Raw genomic sequence first — 24,645 nt, forward strand, 5'->3', positions numbered from 1 at the left:
TAAATCCTTTCTTTCTTTCTATAATATTAATGACATATTAATATTGTCTAGCAAGTCCCAAATACCCGTTACACAATACAATATTGTCACTCTCTATAGCAACGCTCTCCCACATATTAAGCTATTGTAACAGCGCTTATTTCCGTTGTTGGTATAAGTTGCAGTGGGTGGAACAGACAAGAAATTTAGAGTTTTCTACCATCTTGCTAATGACGTTTCTTTAGTCATTTGGCAGTCTTGTAGCTTGAACACCTGCAGGATTTCCACCCTTACATTAGGTAGTACTATCTTGATATGCTTCTATGATTGTTTAAAAGTATTGCGCAAAAGAAGACTCACCACGAGGAGACAGTAGTGGTGTTTATCGGGACCAGAACCATGTTAGTCTGTCCTAGAACCGCTCTGCTGTCCTCCAGTAGCTGTTTTAAGTGGCTGTATACCACCACAATAGATTGTGCAATTGGCAGAGTTTTTCCTCGTGTGTCCTTGGGCCTGTTCCGTGCTTGCTGAAACTCTTTCAAAAGCCGTAGGCAAACACATTCACAGACCCTGTGGACTTCAGGGTCTTGAGCCGCCTGCCCATGAGTCATGAACAGTCTATGGAAAAGAAGGATAATATAAACTGGACTGTATACTGGGTAATAAACTAGTGAAGATCGAAATAGTTAAATTACCTCTCTGCTGCCTGCTGTCCTGGAGCAGAGCCACTCCGCTTCCTGGATGCTCTCCAAGGTCCTGGCAAAGTCTTCTTCTTAGCCCTCTGGCTATATTTCGATGGAACCTTGTCCATGGCATGCAGAGCCGTGTACAGCTGGACTATGGAGGCCTCCTCTTGTGATGACAAGGCAGTGATTGTTCGGTTTAGGCCAACCAGATATGCTGCCAGGGCATCAACTGCCTCCCAGCCCAAGACACCTCTGGAATCACACTGTATACTCAGAAAATTTAGAAAAAAACAACAACCACAGTCTAATAAATACAATGTTGTAATAATTATTTTGCATTGTACATGCATATATTTTAACTTTACACACGGTTTACAATATGTGTTTTGCACTTCACCAGTTAATTTTTTTTTAAAGTAAAAGATAGCAACATTACCTGGCCAGATGTGCTAGGAGTTGTAGTGTCATCCTCCTGTTCCTCACTGACCTCCTCATCAGGGGATTTGGGTCCAGTGTCATCCACCTGACTGGTCACCTGGGTCTCCACGTCAGCTACTGGAAGGTCAGAGTCATCAGCCCTCAGGTCAGCTGAATGGCACACAGTTGTGTCAATTTCAGTTTCATCTTCGGGCTCCTCTGGGGGGACTTCAGGTATGGCATTGTGGTGTGCCAATAACTGGTCACCTCTATTGGACTGGGCCAACAAGTACTCCACTGCAATGCGCTCCCCTGCAATAATTTGTAAGGCATTGTTAATGGGGAGAGGACAAACACCCACACGAACGCGCACACACAAACCCACACACAACCCCCCCCCCCCCCCCCCTTCTTACCAGTGGGTTTTCCTGGAGGGGTGAATTCTGGCATTAAAGAACAACCAAGGACCCGTTGGCTCATATTGTTTAAATGAGACATTAAGGAGACATCAAATGTCCTGAGGTTTGAGGCCCCCACCACAGATACAGCATCTTTTGCCCGGTTCATGTTCCATCTCGAGGCCCCCTCCAACATGTACATTTGTGTGTGCATGGCATTGCATCTCCATCCTAAGAATGAAAATGCACAGATTCAGTAAGCAATTATTTTAAACTGAGGACATACCAATTTACGCAATGACATAGTTATAGAACAGTAACCTTCTGAAGAATAATGAGACAAGTATCTTTTTAACTTAACCCTTAATCACTGTTAAAAAAGGACAACACTTAATTGGTGTGAACTCAAAAATGACCCCAAAACTCAAAATGACCCCAAACTTTTAAAGAGCAATTGCATAAGGAAATATACATTTTTATATGGAAAACTATATATCATTTTTTTTATTTACTTCTCAACTATACATGTATGCTGTGTTTTTGTGGAAATTTTGACGTTTTTTACCTATTTATTGCACAAATACACTCACCTAAAGGATTATTAGGAACACCTGTTCAATTTCTCATTAATGCAATGATCTAATCAACCAATCACATGGCAGTTGCTTCAATGCATTTAGGGGCGTGGTCCTGGTCAAGACAATCTCCTGAACTCCAAACTGAATGTCAGAATGGGAAAGAAAGGTGATTTAAGCAATTTTGAGCGTGGCATGGTTGTTGGTGCCAAACGGGCCGGTCTGAGTATTTCACAATCTGCTCAGTTACTGGGATTTTCACGCACAACCATTTCTAGGGTTTACAAAGAATGGTGTGAAAAGGGAAAAACATCCAGTATGCGGCAGTCCTGTGGGCGAAAATGCCTCGTTGATGCTAGAGGTCAGAGGACAATGGGCCGACTGATTCAAGCTGATAGAAGAGCAACTTTGACTGAAATAACCACTCGTTACAACCGAGGTATGCAGCAAAGCATTTGTGAAGCCACAACACACACAACCTTGAGGCGGATGGGCTACAACAGCAGAAGACCCCACCGGGTACCACTCATCTCCACTACAAATAGGAAAAAGAGGCTACAATTTGCAAGACTTCACCAAAATTGGACAGTTGAAGACTGGAAAAATGTTGCCTGGTCTGAGTCTCGATTTCTGTTGAGACATTCAGATGGTAGAGTCAGAATTTGGCGTAAACAGAATGAGAACATGGATCCATCATGCCTTGTTACCACTGTGCAGGCTGGTGGTGGTGGTGTAATGGTGTGGGGGGTGTTTTCTTGGCACACTTTAAGCGCCTTAGTGCCAATTGGGCATCGTTTAAATGCCACGGCCTACCTGAGCATTGTTTCTGACCATGTCCATCCCTTTATGGCCACCATGTACCCATCCTCTGATGGCTACTTCCAGCAGGATAATGCACCATGTCACAAAGCTCAAATCATTTCAAATTGGTTTCTTGAACATGACAATGAGTTCACTGTACTAAAATGGCCCCCACAGTCACCAGATCTCAACCCAATAGAGCCTCTTTGGGATGTGGTGGAACGGGAGCTTCGTGCCCTGGATGTGCATCCCACAAATCTCCATCGACTGCAAGATGCTATCCTATCAATATGGGCCAACATTTCTAAAGAATGCTTTCAGCACCTTGTTGAATCAATGCCACGTAGAATTAAGGCAGTTCTGAAGGCGAAAGGGGGTCAAACACTGTATTAGTATGGTGTTCCTAATAATCCTTTAGGTGAGTGTACATAACTAGGCCATAAATTGGCACATGAGAAATTATTTTTTAAAGAAAAAATCCCATAAATGATGATCTTAATTAAATCTAAATAGTTTTTGGACATTGCTCTATGTGTTAGGGATAGAATACTGCCATCTGCAGGTCTGTGGAAAAACTTCAGAAATTATAATTAAAGAAATAAAAGTGCAATGACCACATGTTTCCAATAGAGGTCCATAGAGACTCATTCATTTTCACTACATTTTTCTAGATGCCTTAACTTCTCAATACAACAACTTTATGATACATATTTTGTGAATATATATTTAAACATTTTGAAATACATATAAAAAATCTGTATTTTTGTCAAAGTTAGAGTTTGTTGTTGTTGTCTAATATATTTTGAATTACCTCCTTTTGCAAATTATTATACATACATTCGCAGAAACATTACAAGCCACCACTATGACATTACTGTAATCACACACTATTGAGGAAAAGTCCAGTGGGGTCATAATGACCCCAAACAGTGATTAGGATCTACATAACATACTGCAATTTAACATTCTGAATTTACCAGGAATGAAGGCACACTGGTGGCGATGAAAACTCTCCAGTGAGGATGACCCCCTAGCACACCTAAGCACTTTTAGGACATTGCCACCCTTCTGGAGCGTCCCCGTCTTTGTGTAGAGCTCTACATGTGGAGGGTCCTGAATGCACTCAAGATGTTTTTTCTGCATCTCCCAGACATGGCGCATACTGGCAGGGTTAACAAGGCGAAACCCTGTAGTGTCAGTTAGCTCCCACACTGATTCCAGCAGCCCTGAAATCATGACCCGGATCTCCTCAGCACTGCGCGTCCGCCGCCTACAGTGCTTTGCCAGTTCACCTGGGCTGATGCTGGCCATGAGCTGTGCCTCAGTTGGAGCCTGTCTACCATGGCTGCTCATCCACTCCCCTCTCTTGGCCGCCTCAAGTTCTTTCACATCCTCCTGATCCCACTCAAAAATACAGGAGGAAAGTTTAGAACAAAAGGTACCATAGAGAGGGTGGTGCTCTGTAGTAAGGCCACAGTTAAATCTTCTCATGAAATGGAAGATATCTAGCCTTACAACAGACTTCCATGGACGAAAAAGGTTTAGCACTGCAGGTGCACCTGTTGAGGGGGGAAAAATCAAAAAGCATGCATTTGATTTCACTTACTTTTCAGTCATTATAATTTATTACAATTTCATTACATTGACGGTAATAATAATACAAATTACCATCACCAGTAGGGAAAGGGGGACTTTTTTCACACCACTATTAACTTTTTTTAAATACAACTGAATTCCGGAAAAGTTGGGACATTTTTTAAATTTGAATAAAATGAAAACTATAAGACTTTCAAATCACATGAGCCAATATTTTATTCACAATAGAACATAGATAACATAACAAATGTTTAAACTGAGAAATTTTACACTTTTATCCACTAAATGAGCTCATTTCAAATTTGATGCCTGCTACAGGTCTCAAAATAGTTGGGACGGGGGCAACAAATTGTTGAAAAAGCAAAAAAATTAGAAAGGATTCAGGTGGGAGAACATCTAGCAACTAATTAAGTTAATTTATATCAGGTCTGTAACATGATTAGCTATAAAAGGGATGTCTTAGAGAGGTAGAGTCTCTCAGAAGTAAAGATGGGCAGAGGCTCTCCAATCTGTGAAAGAGTGCGTAAAAAGATTGTGGAACACTTTAAAAACAATGTTCCTCAACGTCAAATTGCAAAGGCTTTGCCAATCTCATCATCTACAGTGCACAACATCATCAAAAGATTCAGAGAAACTGGAGAAATCTCTGTGCGTAAGGAACAAGGCCGAAGACCTTTATTGGATGCCCGTGGTCTTTGGGCCCTCAGACGACACTGCATCACTCACCGGCATGATTGTGTGAATGACATTACTAAATGGGCCCAGGAACACTTCCAGAAACCACTGTCGGTAAACACAATCCGCCGTGCCATCTGATGCCAACTAAAGCTCTATCATGCAAAGAGGAAGCCATATGTGAACATGGTCCAGAAGCGCCGTCGTGTCCTGTAGGCCAAGGCTCATTTGAAAAATGGACTATTTCAAAGTGGAAAAGTATTCTATGGTTCGACGAGTCCAAATTTGACATTCTTGTTGGAAATCACGGACGCCGTGTCCTCCGGGCAAAATAAGAGGGAGACCTTCCATCGTGTTATCAGCGTTCAGTTCAAAAGCCAGCATCTCTGATGGCATGGGGGTGCATAAGTGCATACGGTATGGGCAGCTTACATGTTTTGGAAGGCACTATGAATGCTGAAAGCTATATAAAGGTTTTAGAGCAACATATGCTCCCCTCCAGACGACATCTATTTCAGGGAAGGCCTTGTGTATTTCAGCAGGACAATGCAAAACCACATACTGCAGCTATTACAACTGCATGGCTACATCGTAGAAGAGTCCGGGTGTTGAATTGGCCTGCCTGCAGTCCAGATCTTTCACCTATAGAGAACATCATTAAACGAAAAATGCGTCAAAGGCAACCACGAACACTTCAGCAGCTGGAAACCTATATAAGGCAAGAATGCGACCAAATTCCAACACCAAAACTCCAGACACTCATAAACTCGATGCCCAGACGTCTTCAAACTGTTTTGAAAAGAAGAGGAGATGTTACACCATGGTAAACGTGCCCCCGTCCCAACTATTTTGAGACCTATTGGATAAAAGTGTACATTTTCTCAGTTTAAACATTTGTTATGTTATCTATGTTCTATTGTGAATAAAATATTGGCTCATGTGATTTGAAAGTCGTATAGTTTTCATTTTATTCAAATTAAAAAAATGTCTCAACTTTTCCGGAATTCGGGTTGTATATTGCAATGCACATTTGATTGTGAAAAATCCCACAAAATCCCACCTGACTGACTGCAGCAATCCCGGTCAACATAGATGACCTCAGGCTCTGGCTCGCCAGCATTCTGGTAGCGTCTGACGACGCCCTGGCACAGCTCCTCCAGTCCTGCTCCTTCAGCTGTTGTCAGAACACTGTTCAGAACCTGGCCAAGCTCATTGCCAATATTAGTCATCCATGCAGCCGTGTCCCCAATGCCACCAGCCAGCTTTTTTGTGATCTGAAAAACAAACATAAAGACCAACATGCTTAATTATACATTTTCTTCTTTTTGTTATGGAGCATTACACTATATGTAAGGGATAATGTATAGCCAGGCGGTTGTCACAGCGAATACAACCCCGACAGGCTGATCGGGACCCCGCCGTGAAGCTTTTACAACTGCCTCGCTGTACATTATCCCGCTTATTACATGGCTACCTACCAAATAAATCAATAATTTGACACAAAATATTGATTTAAAAAGGAGTTTATTGATTTAAAAACGATTATATTGCCAGAGTGAATAGAACTGCGTCCATAGCAACGCTCTGTTTTTCATGGCAACGGTGTGTTAAGGTGATGATACACAGGGCAACTTTTTGAGCAATGTTGCTGGGCAATGTTGCCGTCAACGGGCAACCAGATGAGACACAGGGCCCACGACCGATCTAAATTATCCAGATAGAAATGTATTGCCCATTTCTAATGGGAAAGTGCCCAAGCAACAATCGCTCGGCAAGATTGCCCTGCAACATTGCTCAAAAAGTTGCCCTGTGTATCATCACCTTTATACTTCGCAGCAACAAAAATCCACACTTTTTTATCATTATGATAATGAATATCATATATGAAGATCAATATCATAATGAAATTATATCTATTCCAATTACTTAACATGGATGGCTGAAAATAAACCTCAATCTCAAACTGTTGTGTATTGTACCTTCTTAGTAGAATCCATCTTCAGGATTCGACCATAGGTAGAGGTAATCACCCCCTTCATCTCGTCCAGATGGCTGAGGATGTCGTTGGAGTGGACAGTCTCAAACCACTGGGCGAGTGGAAGTGGCCTGAAGGGTTCAGGTGCAGTAAATCTAGGTGCCGTTGAAGATTGGACAAGGGCAACCTTCTTCAAATAATGCTCACAGTCAGAGAGGTACCGGATGGTCCGTCGTGCCCACTCCTCACTGTGGACTTCCTCTACTGCTGACTGGAGGTAGGAGGAACTGTTGCCGCTTGTCCTTGGCCTGAGGAAGGTCACACATTTCCTGTCCATAGCTAGCTTAGATGTCAGTACCGCTGGAAACATGTTCCTGTGTGCCACATCCAGTTGCGAAAGAATGTCCTTGCTCCATGGGCATACTGGCAACATGCATGCACTGCAACGTGGATAGTCCCCACCCAGCAGGTAGTAGCGGCTATCCACGTCTATTACCTCCCTGACCTTCGGGTAGATGCCTGATTGGTGCATCTTCTGGCCACACTGTGGGCATTTAAAAGGAATCCCCCACATCCTCATTGGTGCCCACAAGAACATTCTCTGCCGGAAGTACCACCCGGGCTCAGGAGGAGACGGCTTGGGCTGCACTGGTGGATAAAACCAGTTCTCCTGGATCTTCTGCCTCAGCTGGCCTGTGGGTTCATAGAGGCACTTAGCAATCCACACCCAATCTGCTGGCTGAAGGACTCTTTTGAACTGACTGGGAAGAAAGCTCTCCCAATCAGTAACAGCCTGAGGCAGAGATGGTGTGGCCTGCAGTGAGGGAGCTGGACTTTGAGTGGGACGCGGGGATGGAGAGCGCTGTGGTGGTGGAGTGGGTCGCACAGATGGAGTGGGTCGCACAGATGGAGTGGGCCGTGGGGATGGAGTGGGCTGCGGGGATGGAGTGGGTCGCACAGATGGAGTGGGCTGCGGGGATGGAGTGGGTCGCACAGATGGAGTGGGCTGCGGGGATGGAGTGGGTCGCACAGATGGAGTGGGCTGCGGGGATGGAGTGGGTCGCACAGATGGAGTGGGTCGCACAGATGGAGTGGGCTGCGGGGATGGAGTGGGTCGCACGGATGGAGTGGGCCGCGGGGATGGAGTGGGCCGCGGGGATGGAGTGGGTCGCACGGATGGAGTGGGCCGCGGGGATGGAGTGGGTCGCACAGATGGAGTGGGCTGCGGGGATGGAGTGGGTCGCACAGATGGAGTGGGTCGCACGGATGGAGTGGGCCGCGGGGATGGAAACACTGGTGCTGGCAAGTGCTGCTGAGGTGGCGCCTGCCTTGGAGATGGTGAGGGGCACGTAGATGCAGATGGTACAGGATTCTTTGAAGCCAATAGGGCCGCATAATGGCTAGACTCAATGTGTTGGAGCAGTCCAACAGCACCCTGGACCCTGGCTCCACAGCTGTCACACCTCTCTTCAACGTGGTGGTCAGAGAGGTGCTCGGAGAACTTCTCTGCCTCCACAACCACACCACACAGTGAACACTTCACCCCCTGTTCATCCTGTGATGTCCCTGCCTCCTCTGAGCTGCCGCCTTCCTCTACCATAGGCCCTGCCTCAATCAAGGCCTCATCTGTTGTCTGGGATAAAATTACGATTAGGGATTAGGAACAAAAGAAAGTCATACTATTCATGTTAAATAATTTCAACAATTATACTGCAGAACTGTGCATTCTGAGAATAGATCAGGGGATGATCCATAAAATAGTCTATTACATGACTTATCATGCCTTTGATATACTGTACCTACCTTATGGAACCCACAAGTGCACACTATGTGCCTGCCAAACAGGTCCACCTTATTCCCCCTTTGCAATGGACAGGCATCAATTCGCTCCAGGGCCTCCTTCCATTTTTTGCTTCCAGGCCTTTTGCCTGTACTGAACTGGAAGGTGCCCTGGGCATACCTATGGCAGATGTCAATCCAATAGGCGGTGGATTTGCCTTTTTTGGTCATATCTGAAAAATATATTGTGGAATATTAAACAAGCTTTAGCCTACATAGGCTAGACTATTTTGTTTCAGTTCTCACGCTCCACGGAGATCATGAAAGCGCGTCTGATTGTTTTATTTTATTTTACAAAAGCACAACATTTTCTTGTTATTGTGAGTTTACACAAATAAAAGTAGTTGCGAATAATGTAGACTATTATTATTTTCTGTATGACCAGAAATTATAGAGTATTTTAAGTTGTTTCCACTGTTGATAGGAAAATGCAAGTGTTCGCGCCCGCACCTCCGTGCCATGCAGTGCGCTCTCCACACTCAGCTTTGATCCTTTTTTGCATAAAATCATCTTCTAAATATATCCTATTAAATGTTATAATAAAATAATATAAAATAATTATTATTTGCGTAGCTATAGGCCTAGGCTACATGGACCTCAAACACACCACGTCTTATGTGTAAATGCGCAAAAACTGTTTCAATTGCAGTTTTGCAAAATATTCCTTTTTCGAATTGCCTGAAAAACCACCTAATGCGAGCGTAAAAACTTTTTTGAATTTGAAGGGTAGCCTAATACGCGGCTAGTTTCTCCCGAAATACATGCAAGAAAACTGCCGGTGGACTGTGACAAGAATAGAGTAGCCTAAACTTAATAGTTACTTCCACTTTGTCTGATATGAATAACACTTCGGCAAAAAATATATTTGAATAGATTGTATAGCTGCTTCCACAGCCATATGGTGTGTATTTTACAGACTCCAAATGTATTGTTTTACTCGTGCTTATGTGTATTGAAATGTCTGAAACCTAAAATAAACATTATGAGGTTGAAAACACTGCATAGTTGTGATGTATGTCAGCGCTAAGCTCGTCCGTCTCTGGCTCAGCGCTAACCAATGACGCATTGCTGCCACATAGGCTACATATTATTTTTTCATTATTTCCTTATGTCGTTAAAACGACATATTTTTCTCGTAATAACAAGATGTTATGTCATTAAAACGACATATTTTCTTGGCCTTATAAGGACATGTCATGTACAAAATATTCCTTTATCCACATAAAATGTATAGCCAATCATGCCTTATCACACTTCTATGTTCAAAAAGCTTAAGCAAGCAGCCCCCAATCAGAGGCGAACACTGAATAGGGGCCCCAGGCAAAATTAATCAATGAGGCCCTTTTTAAAAAATATATTTTATATAGGCCTATACATTTTTTTATATATAATATATTATATATAAGATTTATTTTTGTTAGTAGGCTATATCTTCATTACCTAGAGATACAATTAAACAAAAATGCGCCTTTCATACGGACAGGAATACATAATTAGATGGTAGGCTACAGTACGTATTTGCTTTCGATTGGGTTTTTTTTTCGTTGGTGGACATATTTTATAAGCTTTGTATAGAAGGCTATATTTCTCAGGTCTGTGAGGCTTGACTACACTGTTTTTCAGTTAATTTTTGAGACGCGCTCCAATTCACAGAGACCATAAAAGCGCGCCCTGTTCGTTTTATTTTATTTTACAAAAGTACAACGTTTTCTTGTTGTTGTGAGTTTACACAAATAAAAGTAGTTGCGACTGATGTATAATTATTTTCTGTATGACCAGAAATGATGGAGTATTTTAAGTTGTTTCCACTGTTGATAGAAAAATGCGAGTGATGGCACCGGCGCCTCCATGTCATGCAGTGCGCTCTCCACACTCCGCACAAACACTTGGATATGGCTTAATAATAGCGAACATTTATCTAGGTCAGGGGTAGGCAAGTTCGGTTCTAGAGAGCCGCTGTCCTGCAGAATTTAGCTCCAACACTGTAAAAAACCTCCCCTGCCTATAGCCTTAGTAATCCTGAAGACATTGATTAGCTTGTTCAGGTGTGTTTGATTAGGGTTGGAACTAAATTCTGCAGGACAGCGGCTCTCTAGGACCGAACTTGCCTACCCCTGATCTAGGTTAACGTTAGAGCGTGCAAATTAACAAATCAGGTTAACAAATCAAATAGGCTACTGTTGCATTTTCATGCGCCAGTTTGAAAAGGGCGGCTGAAACATAAAGCCTAGACAGATAAACGCCCAACGCTGGTGTTTTTCTTTAAATAAATTTATTTAGGCTTTAAAATAAATATTGTTTGTGGGCTAATTAATGGCACAATAATTTGTTTATTTTATTGGGTACTTATATTTTTCATTTTTGTTTTGCATTGAATACCATTTAAAGGATTTGATACGATTTGATTTGATTTCAATGCCATCCTCCCATTGAAAGACACGTTAAGAGCCACCTTTATTTTATTTAGCTATAATAAAGAGTTTCTATGGGAGGAAAACGCCTAACAATGAAATGCGCTGCGTTCATATTCTGGGCTCATCTGCTTTTCTGTAGCATTATTAATAATGCGTGTAGGCTACAGCATTTGATCTTTTTCACTGTCACTGAAGTAGGCTATAGCCTATTAAGCCACATTAACCCTTTAAGGTACTACTCAACCATTTGGTAGACCACACTTCAAGTCACTATATTTTATTGAAAAATGCATCAAGCTTAACTCAACCTGAATGAGCCATCTCTACCGTTTGGTGTAGTTGTGCAATGCTAAAAAAATCCACTAGATGGCACTGTGTCTGTGAGCAGCATGCCATTTCAGTGTTCCTTCAAACAGCACATGACACAACGAAAATTTGCTCCTCCTTTGATGACATATTTGATGAAAAATATTTGATCAATATCATTTTGTACTGTATTATGGTAAATATCAAGAATTCATTTGAAGAATTAATACCAATTCTGGTGTTACTATTCATTTCAAAATTTAAAATTGACTATGTATGTGTATTACTATATGACTAGCATTGTAAGAGCCATCAATAGCAGCCATCAGATTTTTTTATTGGTCAAGAAAATGCACTTAATATGACTCGTTCTGAATGTTGTTCTTTTATTATGAACAGACGTCTCAACCGTTTGGTAGAGGATTGTATCTAAAATACTGTAGGGTCAAATACATTTTTTTTTTTATTGTTGTTACTGTTATCATCATTGAATAAAAAATGCAAAGAAATAATTTTTCCTTTGCTTTTTTCATGGTGCGTACCTTAAAGGGTTAAGCTTTTTCTTTATTATAAGGGTTGTCTATGGGAGGAAAACGCATGTGCAAATTAAACGCAATGTTCGTATTCATGGACTCATCTGCGAATATGTATGGCTACCTGATGGCTACACATGCTTTATTAATAAGGTGTGTACAGAATTTGATCTTTTAATATAAAAACATCCATTGTGGGCTGCTATTGCTTCAGCTTTTTGAACCTAGAAGTATGATAAAGACATGATTGGCTATACATTTTATAAGGCATATTTTGCAGGCCCTATATATGACATGTCCTTATAAGGCCAAGAAAATATGTCGTTTTAACGATATAAGATCTCGTTATTACGAGAAAAGATGTCGTTAAAACGACATAAGATCTCGTTAACGAGAAAATATGTCGTACTCGTTATGACGAGATAATATGTCGTTTTAACAACATAAGATATCGTTATTACGAGAAAATATGTCGTTTTAACGAGATAATATCTCGTTATTACGACATAAGTTGAGTGGAAAAAATAATATGTAGCTGCTATGTAGCAGCAATGCGTCACCGTACTAATGGTACTAACCAACGCGCGAAAGCAGTTTGAATCTGGGTTATGCGACGTCACTGAACATTCTAAATACCATGTGAGACCGTAGGCTACTCAGGGGCACATAAGTAAAAATCCCATATATGCGACCAAAACGCTCAAAAGGTTAAACATTTCATTTGTGACCATGAATACAAAAAAGTGAAACGGAGGGGACACGGGCCTTAATGTAATCATATATCCATAACTTACCTTACTACGCCAGCGTACCGACCTAAATAAATAATGTTTATTCAAATTAAATCTTGAATTAACGTTTGAACAAATGCATACATCTGGAATGTGACAAAACTAGGTCGGCTAAATCAGCGCGCGAGATTGGCATATCAACTCGATAGCTGATTGGCTCTATCAAACACCATTTGGTAGGAATTGATTGGCTCTTTTGTCCCATATGTTCGGAGTTTTCGGATTTGCGTTAGGATGTGTTTGCACCTTGTTCGGATTGTGTTAGGAAGTGTTTGCACCTTGTTCGGATTGTGTTAGGAAGTTAGAAACCGGCCGATCGCTGGAAGTAGCGGCCACCTCGTCACTCGCCTGCAAGTCTGCCCGAAGCTGGGCTGTGGTGTGTTTCTGCAGCTATTTTAAGGATGATGTTGTTAAAGTTGGCAGCAAGGTACTTTGAACGGCTTTTCCAGGCGCACTTGGCTCTCTCGAAACACTAAAGACATCAATCGACGAGGATGGTATTCAAACTCACGCGTGCAGAGCACAATGGATAAGCAGTCCATCGCCTTAACCACTCGGCCACCTCGTCACTCGCCTGCAAGTCTGCCCGAAGCTGGGCTGTGGTGTGTTTCTGCAGCTATTTTAAGGATGATGTTGTTAAAGTTGTCAGCAAGGTACTTTGAACGGCTTTGCAGGTCAGTTGACGGTAACCCTTCGACTGACCTGCAAGGAGCATTGGGTTCTATGGGTTAGGAGACTCACAACTGTGTTGATAGAGGGAGATGTGCTTATGTTTATTTTCTGTGCTGCTTCTGCTTTGTTGGAAAGAACCTAGAGAGAACGCCTGTGTCGAGAAAAAGGCAGCATAGCTTGCATTGGACCTCTCTCAGAATATGTTTGCAGTGTCCTTGCACTCTTCATTATCCTACCCAACCTCGTAGGGGGCTCGTCGAATCGATCCCCAACTCAAACATATTCTTGGAGATTGAGCGTTATAACTCCGCCCCTTTGCTACCAGGATACCCATAATTCTTTCCCCCCAAAATTACGAAAGCAGCACACTTTTTGTTCTTTGAGTGAAGAGAGAACAATGAATAAACCTTTTTGTGCACATCACTCGCCTGTTTCGTAGACACACCATGCAGCCGTCAGTGCCAAAAAGCTTATTACATGGCAGTTTAAAGCTTGATACCACCCTGTCGTTACATGTCCAGATAAAAGCACGGGAGACGTCGCTACCTTCGCCAGGCATTCTTTCGCAGAGGCAATATCGTAGTCTATGAGGCTCATCCGAGACGTGATCTTTGCTGGTTGAAAACTTTACCCAATACCCCGCTGGGATGACTTGAAATACAGTCAGCCTTGGCAATTTTTGTCAGCTTCTTATGAGGCTTCGTGACTTGTTGAAAAAAAAGAATTGTGTTTTGGCTCCCTGAACGTGCTGCTTTCGCTGTGGTGGCGAAAGCATGAGCTTGAATAAGGCTGGTGTAGCCAGGATTAGGACCTCCCTTAGAATGTGTTTTTGTATTTCTAATGGTCATATCCATGCACCAGGGGGCTTCTTGTATTGACCCTGTCCTCAACAATGTTTTAAGAAATTAACATGAGCATTTTCTGCAGCTATAATTATATTATATTAAAGCTGCAGTAGGGAGTTTTGAGAAAACGTTGACTTAGCCTGAAAATTTGAACAAGCACAACTTACAGGTCCCACCCCCTTGCTCTCTGCTGCGCTACAGCCCTCCCTCCACAGCAGGCTAGTAAACAGGGCCACTGATAACAGCGGATAAAAAGTTATATGGCACATTTACTAATAGGGACTAAACGTCAATAATATGCTTTACATTGACTATGGCCTGCCCATACTTTGACTACAAACTTGGTCCTCAAATCATTATGTATTTTGCAATGGCCTTCATGTAACTTTATCGTTGCACTCTTTCTATAAGTTATAAATAGCTAGTAAGATAACGGTAACTAACGTTAGAGTATGTAAGTAATTATTCTAGCGATATATAATGCTAGATAAGGTGTGCTAGTACATTATTTCAGCAACATGACAAGCCAGTGAATTAGCAGGTTTTAACTGTTGCTTAGCAGAGTGCGTGACATTTTATCTACATGTTATGCGGCTAGAGTTTTGACACCGAGTCAATGGGCTCTGTGTAATTCTTTCTTTTTCGCTTGTTTATCGTCATCAGTCTTTTTCCTTTTACCTCTTTGTTTTATGAGCAGGTGTCACTCGAGAATTGGCAGTTTAGGTTGTTTCTCCGTCATAAGCACAGCTGCAGCACGCCGGAAATCTTGAGTTTGAACGACGGTACGCGCTCGCGCTGTGCAAGAGAGGGGTGTGATCAGCGCGTACACGAGCGTGATTGACACTTCTAAGACATTCCGGTTGTTTCTGACCGGGAGCGTGTATTTCTTGCAAATGGCAATAGGACCACTAGGAGGAGCCAGAGGAGCGTGATTTTTACACAGATTATCTGTCTCATATTCTACTGTCAGGACATAATGACAGTTTTAGCAAATACATTTTTTCAAAAGTTACCTACAGCAGCTTTAAGGATGATGTCGTTAAAGTTGGCAGCAAGGTACTTTGAACGGCTTTGCCAGGCGCACTTGGCTCTCTCGAAACACTAAAGACATCATACGACGAGGATGGGATTCGAACCCACGCGTGCAGAGCACAATGGATTAGCAGTCCATCGCCTTAACCACTCGGCCACCTCGTCACTCGCCTGCAAGTCTGCCCGAAGCTGGGCTGTGGTGTGTTTCTGCAGCTATTTTAAGGATGATGTTGTTAAAGTTGTCAGCAAGGTACTTTGAACGGCTTTTCCAGGCGCACTTGGCTCTCTCGAAACACTAAAGACATCCATCGGACGAGGATGGGATTCGAACCCACGCGTGCAGAGCACAATGGATTAGCAGTCCATCGCCTTAACCACTCGGCCACCTCGTCACTCGCCTGTAAGTCTGCCCGAAGCTGGGCTGTGGTGTGTTTCTGCAGCTATTTTAAGGATGATGTTGTTAAAGTTGTCAGCAAGGTACTTTGAACGGCTTTGCAGGTCAGTTGACGGTAACCCTTCGACTGACCTGCAAGGAGCATTGGGTTCTATGGGTTAGGAGACTCACAACTGTGTTGATAGAGGGAGATGTGCTTATGTTTATTTTCTGTGCTGCTTCTGCTTTGTTGGAAAGAACCTAGAGAGAACGCCTGTGTCGAGAAAAAGGCAGCATAGCTTGGATTGGACCTCTCTCAGAATATGTTTGCAGTGTCCTTGCACTCTTCATTATCCTACCCAACCTCGTAGGGGGCTCGTCGAATCGATCCCGAACTCAAACATATTCTTGGAGATTGAGCGTTATAACTCCGCCCCTTTGCTACCAGGATACCCATAATTCTTTCCCCCCAAAATTACGAAAGCAGCACACTTTTTGTTCTTTGAGTGAAGAGAGAACAATGAATAAACCTTTTTGTGCACATCACTCGCCTGTTTCGTAGACACACCATGCAGCCGTCAGTGCCAAAAAGCTTATTACATGGCAGTTTAAAGCTTGATACCACCCTGTCGTTACATGTCCAGATAAAAGCACCGGAGACGTCGCTACCTTCGCCAGGCATTCTTTCGCAGAGGCAATATCGTAGTCTATGAGGCTCATCCGAGACGTGATCTTTGCTGGTTGAAAACTTTACCCAATACCCTGCTGGGATGACTTGAAATACAGTCAGCCTTGGCAATTTTTGTCAGCTCCTTATGAGGCTTCGTGACTTGTTAAAAAAAAAGAATTGTGTTTTGGCTCCCTGAACGTGCTGCTTTCGCTGTGGTGGCGAAAGCATGAGCTTGAATAAGGCTGGTGTAGCCAGGATTAGGACCTCCCTTAGAATGTGTTTTTGTATTTCTAATGGTCATATCCATGCACCAGGGGGCTTCTTGTATTGACCCTGTCCTCAACAATGTTTTAAGAAATTAACATGAGCATTTTCTGCAGCTATAATTATATTATATTAAAGCTGCAGTAGGGAGTTTTGAGAAAACGTTGACTTAGCCTGAAAATTTGAACAAGCACAACTTACAGGTCCCACCCCCTTGCTCTCTGCTGCGCTACAGCCCTCCCTCCACAGCAGGCTAGTAAACAGGGCCACTGATAATAGCGGATAAAAAGTTATATGGCACATTTACTAATAGGGACTAAACGTCAATAATATGCTTTACATTGACTATGGCCTGCCCATACTTTGACTACAAACTTGGTCCTCAAATCATTATGTATTTTGCAATGGCCTACATGTAACTTTATCGTTGCACTCTTTCTATAAGTTATAAATAGCTAGTAAGATAACGGTAACTAACGTTAGAGTATGTAAGTAATTATTCTAGCGATATATAATGCTAGATAAGGTGTGCTAGTACATTATTTCAGCAACATGACAAGCCAGTGAATTAGCAGGTTTTAATTGTTGCTTAGCAGAGTGCGTGACATTTTATCTACATGTTATGCGGCTAGAGTTTTGACACCGAGTCAATGGGCTCTGTGTAATTCTTTCTTTTTCGCTTGTTTATCGTCATCAGTCTTTTTCCTTTTACCTCTTTGTTTTATGAGCAGGTGTCACTCGAGAATTGGCAGTTTAGGTTGTTTCTCCGTCATAAGCACAGCTGCAGCACGCCGGAAATCTTGAGTTTGAACGACGGTACGCGCTCGCGCTGTGCAAGAGAGGGGTGTGATCAGCGCGTACACGAGCGTGATTGACACTTCTAAGACATTCCGGTTGTTTCTGACCGGGAGCGTGTATTTCTTGCAAATGGCAATAGGACCACTAGGAGGAGCCAGAGGAGCGTGATTTTTACACAGATTATCTGTCTCATATTCTACTGTCAGGACATAATGACAGTTTTAGCAAATACATTTTTTCAAAAGTTACCTACAGCAGCTTTAAGGATGATGTCGTTAAAGTTGGCAGCAAGGTACTTTGAACGGCTTTGCCAGGCGCACTTGGCTCTCTCGAAACACTAAAGACATCATACGACGAGGATGGGATTCGAACCCACGCGTGCAGAGCACAATGGATTAGCAGTCCATCGCCTTAACCACTCGGCCACCTCGACACTCGCCTGCACGTTTGCCCGAAGCTGGGCTGTGGTGTGTTTCTGCAGCTATTTTAAGGATGATGTCGTCAAAGTTGGCAGCAAGGTACTTTGAACGGCTTTTCCAGGCGCACTTGGCTCTCTCGAAACACTAAAGACATCAATCGACGAGGATGGGATTCGAACCCACGCGTGCAGAGCACAATGGATTAGCAGTCCATCGCCTTAACCACTCGGCCACCTCGTCACTCGCCGGCACGTCTGCCCGAAGCTGGGCTGTGGTGTGTTTCTGCAGCTATTTTAAGGATGATGTTGTTAAAGTTGGCAGCAAATTTCATTGAACGGCTTTGCCAGTCGCACTTGGCTCTCTCGAAACACTAAAGACATCAAACGACGAGGATGGGATTCGAACCCACGCGTGCAGAGCACAATGGATTAGCAGTCCATCGCCTTAACCACTCGGCCACCTCGTCACTCGCCTGCAAGTCTGCCCGAAGCTGGGCTGTGGTGTGTTTCTGCAGCTATTTTAAGGATGATGTTGTTAAAGTTGGCAGCAAGGTACTTTGAACGGCTTTTCCAGGCGCACTTGGCTCTCTCGAAACACTAAAGACATCAATCGACGAGGATGGGATTCGAACCCACGCGTGCAGAGCACAATGGATTAGCAGTCCATCGCCTTAACCACTCGGCCACCTCGTCACTCGCCTGCAAGTCTGCCCGAAGCTGGGCTGTGGTGTGTTTCTGCAGCTATTTTAAGGATGATGTTGTTAAAGTTGTCAGCAAGGTACTTTGAACGGCTTTGCAGGTCAGTTGACGGTAACCCTTCGACTGACCTGCAAGGAGCATTGGGTTCTATGGGTTAGGAGACTCACAACTGTGTTGATAGAGGGAGATGTGCTTATGTTTATTTTCTGTGCTGCTTCTGCTTTGTTGGAAAGAACCTAGAGAGAACGCCTGTGTCGAGAAAAAGGCAGCATAGCTTGCATTGGACCTCTCTCAGAATATGTTTGCAGTGTCCTTGCACTCTTCATTATCCTACCCAACCTCGTAGGGGGCTCGTCGAATCGATCCCGAACTCAAACATATTCTTGGAGATTGAGCGTTATAACTCCGCCCCTTTGCTACCAGGATACCCATAATTCTTTCCCCCCAAAATTACGAAAGCAGCACACTTTTTGTTCTTTGAGTGAAGAGAGAACAAGGAATAAACCTTTTTGTGCACATCACTCGCCTGTTTCGTAGACACACCATGCAGCCGTCAGTGCCAAAAAGCTTATTACATGGCAGTTTAAAGCTTGATACCACCCTGTCGTTACATGTCCAGATAAAAGCACGGGAGACGTCGCTACCTTCGCCAGGCATTCTTTCGCAGAGGCAATATCGTAGTCTATGAGGCTCATCCGAGACGTGATCTTTGCTGGTTGAAAACTTTACCCAATACCCCGCTGGGATGACTTGAAATACAGTCAGCCTTGGCAATTTTTGTCAGCTTCTTATGAGGCTTCGTGACTTGTTGAAAAAAAAGAATTGTGTTTTGGCTCCCTGAACGTGCTGCTTTCGCTGTGGTGGCGAAAGCATGAGCTTGAATAAGGCTGGTGTAGCCAGGATTAGGACCTCCCTTAGAATGTGTTTTTGTATTTCTAATGGTCATATCCATGCACCAGGGGGCTTCTTGTATTGACCCTGTCCTCAACAATGTTTTAAGAAATTAACATGAGCATTTTCTGCAGCTATAATTATATTATATTAAAGCTGCAGTAGGGAGTTTTGAGAAAACGTTGACTTAGCCTGAAAATTTGAACAAGCACAACTTACAGGTCCCACCCCCTTGCTCTCTGCTGCGCTACAGCCCTCCCTCCACAGCAGGCTAGTAAACAGGGCCACTGATAATAGCGGATAAAAAGTTATATGGCACATTTACTAATAGGGACTAAACGTCAATAATATGCTTTACATTGACTATGGCCTGCCCATACTTTGACTACAAACTTGGTCCTCAAATCATTATGTATTTTGCAATGGCCTACATGTAACTTTATCGTTGCACTCTTTCTATAAGTTATAAATAGCTAGTAAGATAACGGTAACTAACGTTAGAGTATGTAAGTAATTATTCTAGCGATATATAATGCTAGATAAGGTGTGCTAGTACATTATTTCAGCAACATGACAAGCCAGTGAATTAGCAGGTTTTAATTGTTGCTTAGCAGAGTGCGTGACATTTTATCTACATGTTATGCGGCTAGAGTTTTGACACCGAGTCAATGGGCTCTGTGTAATTCTTTCTTTTTCGCTTGTTTATCGTCATCAGTCTTTTTCCTTTTACCTCTTTGTTTTATGAGCAGGTGTCACTCGAGAATTGGCAGTTTAGGTTGTTTCTCCGTCATAAGCACAGCTGCAGCACGCCGGAAATCTTGAGTTTGAACGACGGTACGCGCTCGCGCTGTGCAAGAGAGGGGTGTGATCAGCGCGTACACGAGCGTGATTGACACTTCTAAGACATTCCGGTTGTTTCTGACCGGGAGCGTGTATTTCTTGCAAATGGCAATAGGACCACTAGGAGGAGCCAGAGGAGCGTGATTTTTACACAGATTATCTGTCTCATATTCTACTGTCAGGACATAATGACAGTTTTAGCAAATACATTTTTTCAAAAGTTACCTACAGCAGCTTTAAGGATGATGTCGTTAAAGTTGGCAGCAAGGTACTTTGAACGGCTTTGCCAGGCGCACTTGGCTCTCTTGCACAGCGCGAGCGCGTACCGTCGTTCAAACTCAAGATTTCCGGCGTGCTGCAGCTGTGCTTATGACGGAGAAACAACCTAAACTGCCAATTCTCGAGTGACACCTGCTCATAAAACAAAGAGGTAAAAGGAAAAAGACTGATGACGATAAACAAGCGAAAAAGAAAGAATTACACAGAGCCCATTGACTCGGTGTCAAAACTCTAGCCGCATAACATGTAGATAAAATGTCACGCACTCTGCTAAGCAACAATTAAAACCTGCTAATTCACTGGCTTGTCATGTTGCTGAAATAATGTACTAGCACACCTTATCTAGCATTATATATCGCTAGAATAATTACTTACATACTCTAACGTTAGTTACCGTTATCTTACTAGCTATTTATAACTTATAGAAAGAGTGCAACGATAAAGTTACATGTAGGCCATTGCAAAATACATAATGATTTGAGGACCAAGTTTGTAGTCAAAGTATGGGCAGGCCATAGTCAATGTAAAGCATATTATTGACGTTTAGTCCCTATTAGTAAATGTGCCATATAACTTTTTATCCGCTATTATCAGTGGCCCTGTTTACTAGCCTGCTGTGGAGGGAGGGCTGTAGCGCAGCAGAGAGCAAGGGGGTGGGACCTGTAAGTTGTGCTTGTTCAAATTTTCAGGCTAAGTCAACGTTTTCTCAAAACTCCCTACTGCAGCTTTAATATAATATAATTATAGCTGCAGAAAATGCTCATGTTAATTTCTTAAAACATTGTTGAGGACAGGGTCAATACAAGAAGCCCCCTGGTGCATGGATATGACCATTAGAAATACACAATGGATTAGCAGTCCATCGCCTTAACCACTCGGCCACCTCGTCACTCGCCTGTACGTCTGCCCGAAGCTGGGCTGTGGTGTGTTTCTGCAGCTATTTTAAGGATGATGTTGTTAAAGTTGTCAGCAAGGTACTTTGAACGGCTTTTCCAGGCGCACTTGGCTCTCTCGAAACACTAAAGACATCAATCGACGAGGATGGGATTCGAACCCACGCGTGCAGAGCACAATGGATTAGCAGTCCATCGCCTTAACCACTCGGCCACCTCGTCACTCGCCTGCAAGTCTGCCCGAAGCTGGGCTGTGGTGTGTTTCTGCAGCTATTTTAAGGATGATGTTGTTAAAGTTGTCAGCAAGGTACTTTGAACGGCTTTGCAGGTCAGTTGACGGTAACCCTTCGACTGACCTGCAAGGAGCATTGGGTTCTATGGGTTAGGAGACTCACAACTGTGTTGATAGAGGGAGATGTGCTTATGTTTATTTTCTGTGCTGCTTCTGCTTTGTTGGAAAGAACCTAGAGAGAACGCCTGTGTCGAGAAAAAGGCAGCATAGCTTGGATTGGACCTCTCTCAGAATATGTTTGCAGTGTCCTTGCACTCTTCATTATCCTACCCAACCTCGTAGGGGGCTCGTCGAATCGATCCCGAACTCAAACATATTCTTGGAGATTGAGCGTTATAACTCCGCCCCTTTGCTACCAGGATACCCATAATTCTTTCCCCCCAAAATTACGAAAGCAGCACACTTTTTGTTCTTTGAGTGAAGAGAGAACAATGAATAAACCTTTTTGTGCACATCACTCGCCTGTTTCGTAGACACACCATGCAGCCGTCAGTGCCAAAAAGCTTATTACATGGCAGTTTAAAGCTTGATACCACCCTGTCGTTACATGTCCAGATAAAAGCACCGGAGACGTCGCTACCTTTGCCTGGCATTCTTTCGCAGAGGCAATATCGTAGTCTATGAGGCTCATCCGAGACGTGATCTTTGCTGGTTGAAAACTCTACCCAATAATCTGCTGGGATGACTTGAAATACAGTCAGCCTTGGCAATTTTTGTCAGCTTCTTATGAGGCTTCGTGACTTGTTGAAAAAAAAGAATTGTGTTTTGGCTCCCTGAACGTGCTGCTTTCGCTGTGGTGGCGAAAGCATGAGCTTGAACAAGGCTGGTGTAGCCAGGATTAGGACCTCCCTTAGAATGTGTTTTTGTATTTCTAATGGTCATATCCATGCACCAGGGGGCTTCTTGTATTGACCCTGTCCTCAACAATGTTTTAAGAAATTAACATGAGCATTTTCTGCAGCTATAATTATATTATATTAAAGCTGCAGTAGGGAGTTTTGAGAAAACGTTGACTTAGCCTGAAAATTTGAACAAGCACAACTTACAGGTCCCACCCCCTTGCTCTCTGCTGCGCTACAGCCCTCCCTCCACAGCAGGCTAGTAAACAGGGCCACTGATAATAGCGGATAAAAAGTTATATGGCACATTTACTAATAGGGACTAAACGTCAATAATATGCTTTACATTGACTATGGCCTGCCCATACTTTGACTACAAACTTGGTCCTCAAATCATTATGTATTTTGCAATGGCCTACATGTAACTTTATCGTTGCACTCTTTCTATAAGTTATAAATAGCTAGTAAGATAACGGTAACTAACGTTAGAGTATGTAAGTAATTATTCTAGCGATATATAATGCTAGATAAGGTGTGCTAGTACATTATTTCAGCAACATGACAAGCCAGTGAATTAGCAGGTTTTAATTGTTGCTTAGCAGAGTGCGTGACATTTTATCTACATGTTATGCGGCTAGAGTTTTGACACCGAGTCAATGGGCTCTGTGTAATTCTTTCTTTTTCGCTTGTTTATCGTCATCAGTCTTTTTCCTTTTACCTCTTTGTTTTATGAGCAGGTGTCACTCGAGAATTGGCAGTTTAGGTTGTTTCTCCGTCATAAGCACAGCTGCAGCACGCCGGAAATCTTGAGTTTGAACGACGGTACGCGCTCGCGCTGTGCAAGAGAGGGGTGTGATCAGCGCGTACACGAGCGTGATTGACACTTCTAAGACATTCCGGTTGTTTCTGACCGGGAGCGTGTATTTCTTGCAAATGGCAATAGGACCACTAGGAGGAGCCAGAGGAGCGTGATTTTTACACAGATTATCTGTCTCATATTCTACTGTCAGGACATAATGACAGTTTTAGCAAATACATTTTTTCAAAAGTTACCTACAGCAGCTTTAAGGATGATGTCGTTAAAGTTGGCAGCAAGGTACTTTGAACGGCTTTGCCAGGCGCACTTGGCTCTCTCGAAACACTAAAGACATCATACGACGAGGATGGGATTCGAACCCACGCGTGCAGAGCACAATGGATTAGCAGTCCATCGCCTTAACCACTCGGCCACCTCGTCACTCGCCTGCAAGTCTGCCCGAAGCTGGGCTGTGGTGTGTTTCTGCAGCTATTTTAAGGATGATGTTGTTAAAGTTGTCAGCAAGGTACTTTGAACGGCTTTTCCAGGCGCACTTGGCTCTCTCGAAACACTAAAGACATCAATCGACGAGGATGGGATTCGAACCCACGCGTGCAGAGCACAATGGATTAGCAGTCCATCGCCTTAACCACTCGGCCACCTCGTCACTCGCCTGCAAGTCTGCCCGAAGCTGGGCTGTGGTGTGTTTCTGCAGCTATTTTAAGGATGATGTTGTTAAAGTTGTCAGCAAGGTACTTTGAACGGCTTTGCAGGTCAGTTGACGGTAACCCTTCGACTGACCTGCAAGGAGCATTGGGTTCTATGGGTTAGGAGACTCACAACTGTGTTGATAGAGGGAGATGTGCTTATGTTTATTTTCTGTGCTGCTTCTGCTTTGTTGGAAAGAACCTAGAGAGAACGCCTGTGTCGAGAAAAAGGCAGCATAGCTTGGATTGGACCTCTCTCAGAATATGTTTGCAGTGTCCTTGCACTCTTCATTATCCTACCCAACCTCGTAGGGGGCTCGTCGAATCGATCCCGAACTCAAACATATTCTTG

The 24,645-nt window shown here is 43.3% G+C and overlaps 11 non-coding genes across 11 annotated transcripts; 4 read left to right on the plus strand and 7 right to left on the minus strand.

The window, feature by feature from the left end:
- The first annotated feature begins 14,214 nt into the window (after nucleotides 1-14,214).
- Nucleotides 14,215-14,355, plus strand: LOC130101861 (U4 spliceosomal RNA). Its single transcript, XR_008809057.1, has one exon. It is a non-coding gene; the product is annotated as a U4 spliceosomal RNA (small nuclear RNA).
- A 1,262-nt stretch (nucleotides 14,356-15,617) lies between these two features.
- On the minus strand, nucleotides 15,618-15,699 carry trnas-gcu (transfer RNA serine (anticodon GCU)). Its single transcript has one exon. It is a non-coding gene; the product is annotated as a tRNA-Ser (tRNA).
- Nucleotides 15,700-16,587: 888 nt separating this feature from the next.
- Nucleotides 16,588-16,728, plus strand: LOC130102460 (U4 spliceosomal RNA). Its single transcript, XR_008809220.1, has one exon. It is a non-coding gene; the product is annotated as a U4 spliceosomal RNA (small nuclear RNA).
- A 1,488-nt stretch (nucleotides 16,729-18,216) lies between these two features.
- On the minus strand, nucleotides 18,217-18,298 carry trnas-gcu (transfer RNA serine (anticodon GCU)). Its single transcript has one exon. It is a non-coding gene; the product is annotated as a tRNA-Ser (tRNA).
- Nucleotides 18,299-18,442: 144 nt separating this feature from the next.
- trnas-gcu (transfer RNA serine (anticodon GCU)) lies at nucleotides 18,443-18,524 on the minus strand. The gene has a single exon. It is a non-coding gene; the product is annotated as a tRNA-Ser (tRNA).
- A 144-nt stretch (nucleotides 18,525-18,668) lies between these two features.
- On the minus strand, nucleotides 18,669-18,750 carry trnas-gcu (transfer RNA serine (anticodon GCU)). The gene has a single exon. It is a non-coding gene; the product is annotated as a tRNA-Ser (tRNA).
- A 661-nt stretch (nucleotides 18,751-19,411) lies between these two features.
- Nucleotides 19,412-19,552, plus strand: LOC130101868 (U4 spliceosomal RNA). The gene has a single exon (XR_008809058.1). It is a non-coding gene; the product is annotated as a U4 spliceosomal RNA (small nuclear RNA).
- Nucleotides 19,553-21,799: 2,247 nt separating this feature from the next.
- trnas-gcu (transfer RNA serine (anticodon GCU)) lies at nucleotides 21,800-21,881 on the minus strand. Its single transcript has one exon. It is a non-coding gene; the product is annotated as a tRNA-Ser (tRNA).
- Nucleotides 21,882-22,542: 661 nt separating this feature from the next.
- On the plus strand, nucleotides 22,543-22,683 carry LOC130102385 (U4 spliceosomal RNA). The gene has a single exon (XR_008809204.1). It is a non-coding gene; the product is annotated as a U4 spliceosomal RNA (small nuclear RNA).
- Nucleotides 22,684-23,945: 1,262 nt separating this feature from the next.
- trnas-gcu (transfer RNA serine (anticodon GCU)) lies at nucleotides 23,946-24,027 on the minus strand. The gene has a single exon. It is a non-coding gene; the product is annotated as a tRNA-Ser (tRNA).
- Nucleotides 24,028-24,171: 144 nt separating this feature from the next.
- Nucleotides 24,172-24,253, minus strand: trnas-gcu (transfer RNA serine (anticodon GCU)). Its single transcript has one exon. It is a non-coding gene; the product is annotated as a tRNA-Ser (tRNA).
- Nucleotides 24,254-24,645: the final 392 nt, after the last annotated feature.

The sequence above is a fragment of the Rhinichthys klamathensis genome, unplaced genomic scaffold (genome assembly GCF_029890125.1).
Source record: "Rhinichthys klamathensis goyatoka isolate OS25496 unplaced genomic scaffold, OSU_Roscu_1.1 h1tg000011l_1, whole genome shotgun sequence".
Classification (NCBI taxonomy): domain Eukaryota; kingdom Metazoa; phylum Chordata; class Actinopteri; order Cypriniformes; family Leuciscidae; genus Rhinichthys; species Rhinichthys klamathensis.